Genomic DNA, 12,150 nt, shown 5'->3' with positions numbered 1-12,150 from the left:
ACCAATTGAAGAACTATGGTAGATTCATGAACCCTAGTGCATTAGATTTCTGCATTCAAAAACCTAAAAAATTATTTTCTATTTTCCATTCAGTGAGTTAGTTTTAGTTAATATAAAACTTACAGTGAATATTCTTTTAATTGTGTGTGGCTTATTAAAGTTAATAGTGGTTAAAGTAGGGATCAAAAGCTAATCCTCGTGGGAACGATTCTTTATTCATCATTATATTATTTGTTACGATTCCGTTCACTTGCATGAAAGAATACATGAACAAATAGCACAACAAAGGAAATCGATACTTGATAGTGATTTTGTTCACAGCTTTATTATCAATACACATATGCCAAGAACCATTATTGGGAACTAGTAGGGCATGAACAACACAAGGACCGAGGCTTTCCCTTATCAAGCCTTTTTCTAGTAACTCTTCAACTTGCCTATGGGGCTCCTCATGTTCTTTATGACTCATCCTATATGTTGGTTTGTTAGGAATAGCAACATCTGGCAAAAAATCAAAGCAATGTTGGATCTCTCGCATGAGGGGTAATCTGGGTGGAATTTCCTCTAACATAACATCATGAAATTCTTTAAGCAATGGTTGCAAGATAGTTGGTGTTTCTTTCTCCCCATTTGCCTCAACAAATACCGAGGCATAAATTTATGAACAATCCTCTAATTCCTATATAAATTGAGATTTCAAAAGTAGAATGTTTCCTTCACCAAGAGAAGGTTTAGGAATAATTTTAGTCTTAGAAGGGCCCAAAGTGATATTGATTCCATCCTTAACAAAGGAATGAGTGTTCTTGTAGTCGTTATGCATAGACCTTTGATCGTATAGCCATGGTCATCCTAGAAGTAAATGGCACACATCCATAGGAACAATATCACACAAAACCTTATCCTTATAACTTTTTCCAATTGAAAAGTCAACAAGACATATTTTTTCCACCCTCACTTCATTTCCTTTGCAAAGCCAAGAGAGTTTGTAAGGGTGAGGATGATTTTTTTACTTGAGATTAAGCTTTTATACCATAGTAGTAGAAACAAAATTCTCACAACTTCCTCCATTAATGATGACTTTGCAAACTTTGCCATGAGATGTACAAGTGGTATGGAAAGTATTATTTCGTAACCACTTTTCAACTTCCACTTGAACCATACTCAAATTTCTTTGAGCAACAAGAGATTCTTCTTGGTCACCATAAATAATATCTTCTTCACCACTTAAGTTATCATCAAGAGTAAGAGAGTTGAGATTAGCCTCATCACAAACTTCTTCTTCAACAAGAGAAACAATTTTTTGATTTGGATAATCAATAGCGATATGACCAAATCCCTTACACTTAAAGCATTGGGTTAGCTTTGAAGTGCTTGGATTCTTAGGCTGAGAGCTTACTTCATTTTTTGTCATTGGCTTAGAGGATGATCCTTTAGCCATGGGCAAAGGCTTAGAAGAAGAACTCTCCTAATTAAATGATCCCTCTTTACTTGAATAACAATGACTTTTTTCCTTTAATTGCTTCTCAACTCAAGAAGCGAGTTTGTAAACATCTTTTAAAATCTAATAAGGCTATAACTCGACAATATTAGCAATTTTCAATTTGAGACCAGTAAGGTATCGAGCTATTATTTGCTCATTGGTCTCGTTAACATTGCATTAGAGTATCAAGTGTTCAAACTCAGTGGTGTGTTCTTCCATGGACTACACTCCTTAGCAGAAATTGCAAAATATGATGAAGGCATCTTGCTTGTATTTCTCTGGAAGAAACCTTTTTTTGAGTTCCCACTTCATCTTTTCCCAAGTTCTTATCTTTTGCTTTCCTTCATGTTCTCTATGTCTCTTCAATTTCTCCCACCAAATGGAAACATGTTTCTTTAACTTAATAGCTACAAGTTTCACTTTTAGGTCATCTCTAATGTCTTGTAGAGTTTTGTTAGCTTAACAGGAGGTGAATTAAGCCTTTTTCACCCTTAAAAAAAATTAAGAACTTAAAGCAACAAATAAAAAAATAGATAAATGCAATATACAAGGATACATAGTGGTTTGACTATGTCTATTCTACTACCTTGCTTCCTCACCAAGAATTTAGACAAACCAACTTACTTAGGTAGTTTTTTAAACAAGGCTCAGTTACAAACCTTTACAGACAATGACTTTTGAATAAGATCAACCACAACCAATGCCTTTTACTAGGGTAAGGTTTAACCTTGACAAATTCACAAGGAAGACGTGAATAACAATTACAAGAGAAGGAATAAATGATACACAATTTCAGATACTTCTCTTTACTATACAAAGAGATATAAAAAGAAAAAAAAATTGAAAGTAATAAGCTCTATCTCTTTTTTCTTTTGATGGATGTAAGCAGTAAGCATTCTTGAGAGTTTCTTTCTCTTTTCAAGTTCACAGCATTGTGATCTTCATTAGGCATCCAACTCATTTTATAGTGTTTTGCTATTCAATGCTATTGCTAAGCTGCCTTTCAAGAAAGAGAATGTTCTCTTTTTATGTCTTAATTGTTATATTTTGTCTTTATAAGACTTCAAAATTCAGTTAAAATATCATTTAATGTTCTGAAAAGTAGAAATAGATCGCATTTAATGAGCTGTAACGGTTATAAATTTCAAATTTAGACAGATGTTACTCGAGTACAAATCTATATTTGTTCGACTAAGTTTGATCTTTACTTGATTATATCCATTTTGTGATTGACTATTTTTATTGTTTACTCGAGTACAAACTACCTTTTACTCGACTAAATTTTTAACATAGAAAATTTCAATATATACTCGATTTTAAGGCTCTATTTACTTGAGTACATAAAGATCTTTACTCGAATACAAATTTTCATACTCAATTAATTTTATGGTCTAGAGACTTAACATATTTCAGACATGTATTTACTTGATTACAAAAACAATCTACTCGAGTACATATGATACATTACTCGATTATTTTTTCAAGTACTCGATATATACAAATACAATCCAGAGATTAACATATTTTTCAAAGAGGTATACTTGATTACAAATTCTATTCACTCGAGTACCAATGAAACATTACTCAATTATAAAAATTAATTACTTGATTAATTTTGACTCAATAGAAACTTGTATTACTTACTCAAATACAAACTTTTATATAGTCGAGTACATTGAATCATTACTCGAATATACCTATATTTGTAATTGACTACCTATTGAATAGTTAAAACTTGCTCGATTATAAACACATTGCACTCGATTATAAAAACTTACTTACTTTGAATTTAGCCTAGAGCTTTTCTAACAAAAGAAATGCTCAATTATACAAAGAAATTTACTCGTGTATATGAACTAAATCATACATTTACTCGATTAGAAAGAGCTTGTTACTTGATTAACATAACCTATAATTTGACTTGATTTAAGAACTTTACTACATTACTCAATTAAAACTTTGACTAACTCGATTAGTATAGATCTTACGCACTATTTTAGTCATCATCATATTTAATATAAATTTACTTATTTTCTCATTAAATCAAAACAAACAACTTAAAATTACACTAGTGTGTCCCTTTTCACAAAGCTCACAAGAAAGAAAAATAAACAGTCGGCTGAAATTCTCAAATTATTCAATTTTTTATTTAATGTAGCAAGAGAAGGCAATTGTGATCAATGGGCTTCTTAATGTAGACCTATAAGAATGAGAGGGAGGGAAAGGAAGAAAGATTCTATGAGCCAAAAAAAGGTAGGCACGAGGTGTGGTTTCTTTCTTATTTATTTTTTTTTTTTTTGGGGGGGGGGGGGGGTGTGGGGAGATAAAAGAGAATATTATGGGTATCATTAAAATTTTAGAAAAGCCAAAGTAATAATAAGGGATATTTAATGTCCGTTTACTAAATCTCAAAAGGCAGTCACTAGAATTTACCAAAAATATAACACTGGCAACAATAAGTTACATAAATTAGAGCAATTGGGCTCAAATTAATTGGAGGTGTGCATGGGCGCTAATTTGGGGCGTCTCATTTATTTATTTATTAATTTGAGAGGGTGACACAAACGTGAAAATAGTTGGTTAATTATTAAGTGTGCAAGTCATGCTTTGCTTTACTCAACTAATTTGTATTAATATTAATTGCTTTCGTATCCTAGGATGGAATAAAATAAAGGAAACAAATTTTAGAATTGACCTAATACTTACTTATAATTCAAATTTATCTAAGGAAGCGTCGCGTTGACGTGAAAGTGAAAGTGAATTTTTTTTTTTATATGCTTGTTTTATGGATATGGTTTTTAATATAATCTATTGTGTCTTTAATAAATTTACTTAATAAACTAATACACACTAATATCGGACGGACCTTAACTCGATCGGACCACCCCTTTCCAGCGACGTCCTTCGCTAATATCTTACTACAACCACTTGATTGGTTTCCTAGCTATCCCTATTGATTTGATTCAACTACCTTGGTTGACACGCTCTAAGTAACCTATTTTGATCAAGCAATAACAATAAAATAAAATACCTATTTAAATATTAATCATTCTCATTTTTTCCCCCTCTTGGAACGTGACATTCCCTTTATTAAATAAAGCAATATTTTTGTTGTAACCTTCAATCATGGGTCTACTCCCTCTCTCTCTCTCTCTCTATTAATTGGGTTCATTTAATTGAATCTAAATATGAACTCTAATGGTTTATATAGTTGAAGATCCAACTATGTTCGATTGCGAGTTTCATGTTTCTACTTACCATTGGAATGCTTTGGCTTTAATTTGGCTTAGCCGGGGTGCTTAAAAGTTCTAAACATGTGATGCAACAAGTGACAAGTCTTGTCTCCGAATTTGTCAATATATAGATTCAATGATTTCGGTATTTAAATTCTTCATCTCTACAATTTCTATTGAACCTTTATATGTCTTTATTCATTATCATCAACTCATGTCTCTCTTTATTTATTGTGGTTGGAACCCTAGATTGTTAGGGTTTCCATTGCAAAACCCTAGCAAAATTGTTAGGTTCTACCTTGAAAATCCTTACAACTATTATTGGAGTTTAGGTTCACTAGGGGTGGCCGACCGCTGGCCATTATTAGTGTTTCTTTTATATTTTTATTTTATTTTAAAATTAGGAGATAAGAGTGAAAGAATACTTTGATTATTTTGTCTCCTTGTTAAATAATAGGAGATCGATGTTATTGTTAATTTTTAGAACATGAGGGGTGTTTACATAATTAAGCCAAACCTTAAAAGATGCTTGTTGCAATTTGTCCTAAAATATAATGGCAACAAACCTAGTGTAGGAATTGAAACTAAATGAAAAATTAAATATATATATATATATATAAATTTAAAATTAAAAAAGGTGAGAGTTAAGGACAGTTTGAAATTGTTCCCATTTCAACAATTTTCATTCCATTTTATTCTCTTTCATTTCTCCCGCCTCAAAGCCCATTTCTTCTCTATTTTTAATTAAAATAATATAGTTAATTATATTAATCAATTTTATATAATTAATTAATAAATTAATACTATAATTATATTATAATCTATTCTTATCTCCTTCTTTAATTGAAGAAGTACCCAGCACATAGATCAAATGATGGGTGAGCGATATGCTAGTATAATTTGATGGGTCGTGAGTTTGATTCCTCCCCTACACAAGGATCGAAAATCTAATATGTAATTTATCTTTCCATACATAATCGAAAACACGAACATAAGAAATCGCGCAAGAACAGTGATCTCAAATACCTCATAATTGTTGATTTGTGGTAGCAATTATTTAAAAATAGTAAAAAAAAAAAAATATTAAAAACTTTTGTTTGATGAGATATTAATGAGAAGAGAGAATTTGCTCCCAAATAGACACCAAATCGCCCTTAAAGTCTAAAAGCAAGAATCTTCTGACTTAATTGCAAGGGTAACATCATTCACCAACCCGCATAAAGAATATTATATTATTAATAATATACATTACTCAAAACATAAATAAAAACTTTTATTTTTTTTCTTACCTAGTTCGCCTCTAATTTAATCATTATTTTTAAATAGAAATATATTATTATTTTTATCTTTAAAAATACATTATGTTTAAGATGAATTAAATCATTTATTAAATAAAGCAATATTTTTGTTATAACTTGTCTTCTTCCAAACGAGAGTTCTTTCGGATAAGACATCATACCCGAGAGAAGATGTCCTCACAGAGGGGTTCTCTTGTACAATATCGAGTCTCCCATTCGGAAGGTCAATGCACCCCTGCACGTGCATGTCATGTTTCCTAGTTATCGATAAGTGCCTATAAATAGCCATTGACCTCTCATATTCAGAGTCTTTTTCTTCTTCTCCCTGCCAATAACACAAGTTCTCTTGGAGAAGTACATTTTTTCTTAAACGACCCTCTATTGCATTTTACCACACATTCTTGCATAATTTTATTTACATTCAGACTTCACCACAGTCTCTTTTGACTTAAGCATTAGAGGGCTCATGCAGAACAAGTACTCGCATAGTTTCTAACCTGTTTCTTGCCTTGTAGGTCTTCTTTAATGCCCGCTTTAGTTCTCCCGGACATACAAGCCTTGTCCTCTCATCAAGTTCTACCAACTTTCAAAGCTCTTCTTGTGACATAAATTTTATTTGTTGTATTCAGACAACAGTAATTTAAATATTTTATTATATAATATGTTTAAGATGAATAAAAAAAATATAATTTTTTGCCTAATAATTTATTATATAAAGTAAATTAAAACATTTGGAGCAATATGATTCTTTTTTTTTTAATATTAGATTCCTTTTTTTAATATTAGTCACAATTCGTTTGCTTTATTCATAGTAATTCTAACTTCTGTTTTCTTTTTTGGGTAAATTTCACATATTTTTTAAAGTTTATTTAAATTATATTAATTATCTTTATGTTTTTAAGTGTATCATTAAGCTCCTATACTTTATATATCACATAACACTAAATTTCTTGTCATTATAATGGCAATCAAACTTTTAAATTTCCAAAATGCCAATCCTTTCTTGTACATTGTAATTATACAAAAAAAATAAATAAATAAAAAGGAATTTAGAGATAGCCAATGGTCATTGTCATGGGTTCCTCAACAAAGGGAGAGAGAGATGGGGTTTCTCCCCCAATGTTCTATTGCTCTTTTTAGATTCGATGATTAGTCCCTAAATCTTAATTTTTTTGGATTACAAAAAATAAAAAGGAAAGAATTGCAAAATTAAAGATGATTTATTCAAAATGGTTGAGTTTTTATCAAACCCAGATTTCGTGGTTCTTGAACGGTTGATCGAAGAACCCAAATGCCTCAGTTTGATTGAAATCTAACCATCTAGGTTCGAATTTAGAGACAGAGATAATGAGAGAAAGATTGAAACTAGAAAGAGATGGGAAAAGGGTGGAGATAGAGATAGATATAGACTTGCTTGAAAAGAATCATCGTCATTATCTTTCTTTTTTTTTCACGTTACATCCCATCAAAAAGGGTTTTGTTCCAAATAGCTTACAAGAAAGAAAGACGGACAGAAGAAAAAGAGAAACTAGCTAGGGACACAATAAGAGAAAAAAAGAATTCCGGCAAGTATCTAATTATTACTAGACCAACAATGGTGTCTCTCATAAATGACAAAAAAATAAATTTAAGAAAGTCTATGTTATTTTTTTTTTAAAAATATAAGAATAATTGATGTATCTTCATTAAATTTCCAGCGTGATCTATCTATAAAATTTACTTCCTTTTTTTATAAACTCCCGCGCTTTACAATTATTTCTAAAATGTAAAATATATTGATCTCACTTGAGTATTAATTAAACCTTAAGACTACAATAAAGATAAAAATACTCTTCTGTTATTGTTATTATTATTATATTTTTTCAAAGCGTTTAAATTTGAGGGATTTAAAATTTACATTAAAGTTGGTAAGCGTCACGGTAAGTTCGGTTAATTGTATCAATCATGACTTGGCACAAAAGTCAGTTGTCATCAGCATCTCATCGTTGGCTGCAAATGCAAGTACAACGGCAGTTGGGGTCCACGAGAATAAGAAAACGACGACGTCAATTCAACTCGATTTTTCACATGTTTGTAATAGAGCTCAGCTTTAAACCTTCTACAAAAAAATAAATTAATATTAGGAGGAAGCTTTATTTGTGACACTTATCTTTCCACTTTCCACCCAAATAATTACTTAATATTAGGCCAATCAAAAGGTGACAGATGACTGTCACCCCACTAATTAATATTTGATTTCTGAAACAAATGTGTAAAATCATATGTAATCCATTTTTATTATTGTTGTTATTTAATTATAATAATAAATTTATAGATAAAAAATCATCTTAGGATAACTCACATGTAGATCATTTGAATGATGGTAACATCAAGAGGGATAAATGACTCTCTCAAGGTGAAGCGACAATGATGGATGAATCTCTTAGGAGGAGTAACAACGATGAATAACTCTCTCTCGAGTAGCCAACGATGGATAAATCATTTGAGTAGGTTGAGAGCGATAGATGACCTATCCAAAAAGAAGATCAGTTAGAGGTGCCGATGAGGATCCTTGTGCTGACCCTCTGATATCTAAGTTAGGTTCTTGAAAGTATAAAGCAGTCGAATGTTAGAAAGAAATATGAGTGTGAGAGATTGCATACCGAATAAGGAGAGAGAGAGAGGACTCCCTTATTTATAGCGATGGAAGAGCAACTCGATATCGGGTGACTTAATTTTTTTTGCGAGTAACTTGGAGGTGGTTTTGACTGGGTCTTAAAAGAGTGATGGCACACGAATTGTGGGCGTGCCCATGGCACCCTCGAGTGGGGGTCATTGGATGAGGGTTACTTGGGGGTGTGGGTGCAAGCATGCACGGGGTTACGCAAGCAAGGGGCTAGCAATGAATAGGGCCGCGCATGGTTATGCAGGGCTGCACAGGCTTGGGGCACCCTCGGGTAAGGGTCACTTAGGGGTACGAGGCACCCTAGGTGACGTCACTCCGAAGTGCAGGTTGCGTGCATGCGAGGCTGTGTTAGGTTGCTCGGAGAGAGAGTGCGGGGCTGGGTAGTGCTACAGTGACGAGACCGTAGACGCGTGTGGGGTTGTTGCTAAGCCTCTGTGACGAGTCGCAACTATGCACGCGGGGGCTCCCTACTTGGCCACGTGATGTTGTCTTCTTTTAATTCTTTCGTTTATTTTTATTGATCTACTATATCCACTTACTTTGTAGAACACATCAATTACGTTAATGATGGCTGAATTTGGCGACTTTATTTTAGATTTATAATCGAACCACAGGATCAATTTTAAAATTAATTAAAAATTGAGCGACACTTGTCACGAAACCAGAGACCTTGGTGAAAAGGAAATTAAACTCATGCAATTAAACACATTATTGCCCTGTAATTTTATAATTAATAGTCAATTAATTAAGACATCTACATGCTTTCATTACAAATTATTTTCATTTAAAATACTCATGCAATTAAACACATTATTGCCCTGTAATTTTATAATTAGTCAATTAATTAAGACATCTACAAGCTTTCATTACAAATTATTTTCATTTAAAATAACATCATCATCGTCATTGTCTTCTTCTTTTTTATTTTTAAACTCATGAATTATATTAAAAGGTAAGTTTTATGAACCTAATTAATTTATTTGTTTATATTTTTAAAAAATAGACAAGTTGGTAGGAGAGTGGTTGGTGCTTCTAGAACACTTCCCAGGGGTCAACTGGACCCACCACGAAGCTTCCATTAGCCAAATGTCAACGGCCACCAACTCTTTTGTTTATAATTAAAATTAAAAAAAAAATAGAAACCATTCTCCGACGCCAATGCCTCCTCTTTGTTTTATATATATATATATATATATTTCTTTTTCAGCTAAAAGTCGCGTGGGCAATATGAGTTTTTTAGTTAGCCTTACTGCCCTGCAATTTTGTTAAGGAAAGTGGTATTGTTATAAATTTTTTGTCTAAAAACATAATAATGTCGTTAAACTAATAGGTGATAATATTTATTAGATATGATCTATTATATAGTAACTAAGTTTAATTATCATCATTTATATATTATGGTATCCTTTATAAGATTATTAGATCTTATGTTATATTTAAAATTTTTAAAAAGTTTTTCTTTAATCTTTCTCACCACCTTTCGATATAAAGTTCCATTATTTCTTTTGATTTATGTTATTTGTGTGTCTGTCAATAATCTTCTTTATATATGTTTAAATCATTTTAATTGTAACTCTTACATCTAATATTGATAAGGAGTCACCACTTGGATATGTATATATGATTTCATTTATCTTATCTTTTTTAATATATATAGCAACACATATCGTAATATTTTCATCCCAATTACTTCTTAATTCTGCATATATATATATTGATCCTTGATTATTGCTAAACATTTTAAACGATGCCTTGAAAATGGTGTTATAACCATCAGATCGATGGAATTTCATTTTAATTTTGAAAGGACTTTACATAGACAAATCACTTCATTAACTGTTTTATTTTTATTGCATGAGTAGCATATTTGTAACCGCTCGTCCTTTCCAAGTTTACAATTAATCTTATATACAAAAATATGGGTAAATATCACAAATCGTTTGTTTAAATTACACCAATCATTATTATATTTTTTAAAATAGCTTAGTCTTCCTTTGCCATTAGGAAAATTCTATTTGCAATCATATGTTTTGCTCTCAACAACCCACTCTTAATATTCTTAAAATATCTTGAGATGAAAACTCATATTTGCCCTTCATTTAAATCTTTAACGCTCAATCACCTATCATTACTCCTCAAGTGCGTGCATCCACTTTCTCACCCACCATCGCCATGACCACTTTAGTCAGCCACAACTGAACATCTCGCAGCCACTCTTATTCAACATAGAGCATTGCGTAGCCACTATTATTCAACACCGAATATTGCTCAGCCCATTTCTCTTGTCAGCCATGGAAGATTATTATAAGCAAATGGTTACGATTGACTTTCATGAAGAAGATAACAAGTATTTTTGTTCCGACGAGAAACAACACAAATTGATTGAAGACGAAGTTTGTGAGGTATTTGAAAATTTAGTATATCTTTGAAAATTTTTGTTATCTAATCACAAACGGTAATGTTGGGGATGTGCCTCCAACCGAAGGATTCGGGAGGTCAAGGATGCCCCGAATCCTCAGGTTCGAGGCAACCAATGATTCGGGGACTCAAGTAGTCCTCGAATCCTTGGATACGGGGATTGTGTGAGTCCCCAAATCTTATTTGGGGCTATTTCAGTTATTTATTTATTTAGTTTTTTTATTTACATAATTTTTTTTGATAATTAAACTCCTTTTCCATTTCAACAGTCCTTTGATGCTATTGAACCTTTAAATACTAATGAGGTATGATATATTTTTATTAAACTTTTATTTAATTATTTGAACAATATTTGAATTCTCTTTTTTATCAGTTTTTTAGCAGTAAAGAAGAACTTATTGGATGGGTTAGAAAAGTTGGAAAAGAAAATGGAATTATTATCGTGATAAAGGGTTCTGAATGTGGGGATCTTGAAAGACCATTTAGAGTTCGCTTTTCTTGTGAATGAGGTGGGAAGTATAGACCATAAAAAAAAAAGAAAAAAATCAAGAGAAGAATTAAAGCATAAGTCAACGGGTTCAAAAAAATATAGTTGTCCATTTCATTTACTTGGAGTGAAATTTTTAAATGACGAATGGAAGTTGAAGGTTACATGTGTACTACATAATCATGCACTAGCAACTCAACTTGAGGGTCATTCATATGCAGGATAACTTACAGAGAAAGAGAAAGAAATATTGAATATAATATCTAATAATCTTGTGAAACCTAGAAATATTTTGATAGCCATACAAGCACAAGATGATACAAACGTCACTACTATCAAAACTATATATAAGGAACGACAAATATATAGACTTATAAAGAAAGGTATTCGATCACAAATGCAACAGTTGATGAAGAAATTAGAAGAATGTAATTATGTGGAGTGATATAGATGCGAGAGATCAACAGATTGTATTACATATTTATTTTGGCTCATCCGATGGCTATAGAGTTATTAAAAGCTTTCCCACGTGTGTTAATAATAGACTATACATACAAAACTAACAGGTA

Source organism: Diospyros lotus, chromosome 12 (genome assembly GCF_014633365.1).
Source record: "Diospyros lotus cultivar Yz01 chromosome 12, ASM1463336v1, whole genome shotgun sequence".
Taxonomy (NCBI): domain Eukaryota; kingdom Viridiplantae; phylum Streptophyta; class Magnoliopsida; order Ericales; family Ebenaceae; genus Diospyros; species Diospyros lotus.
This window is presented reverse-complemented; position numbering follows the sequence as displayed.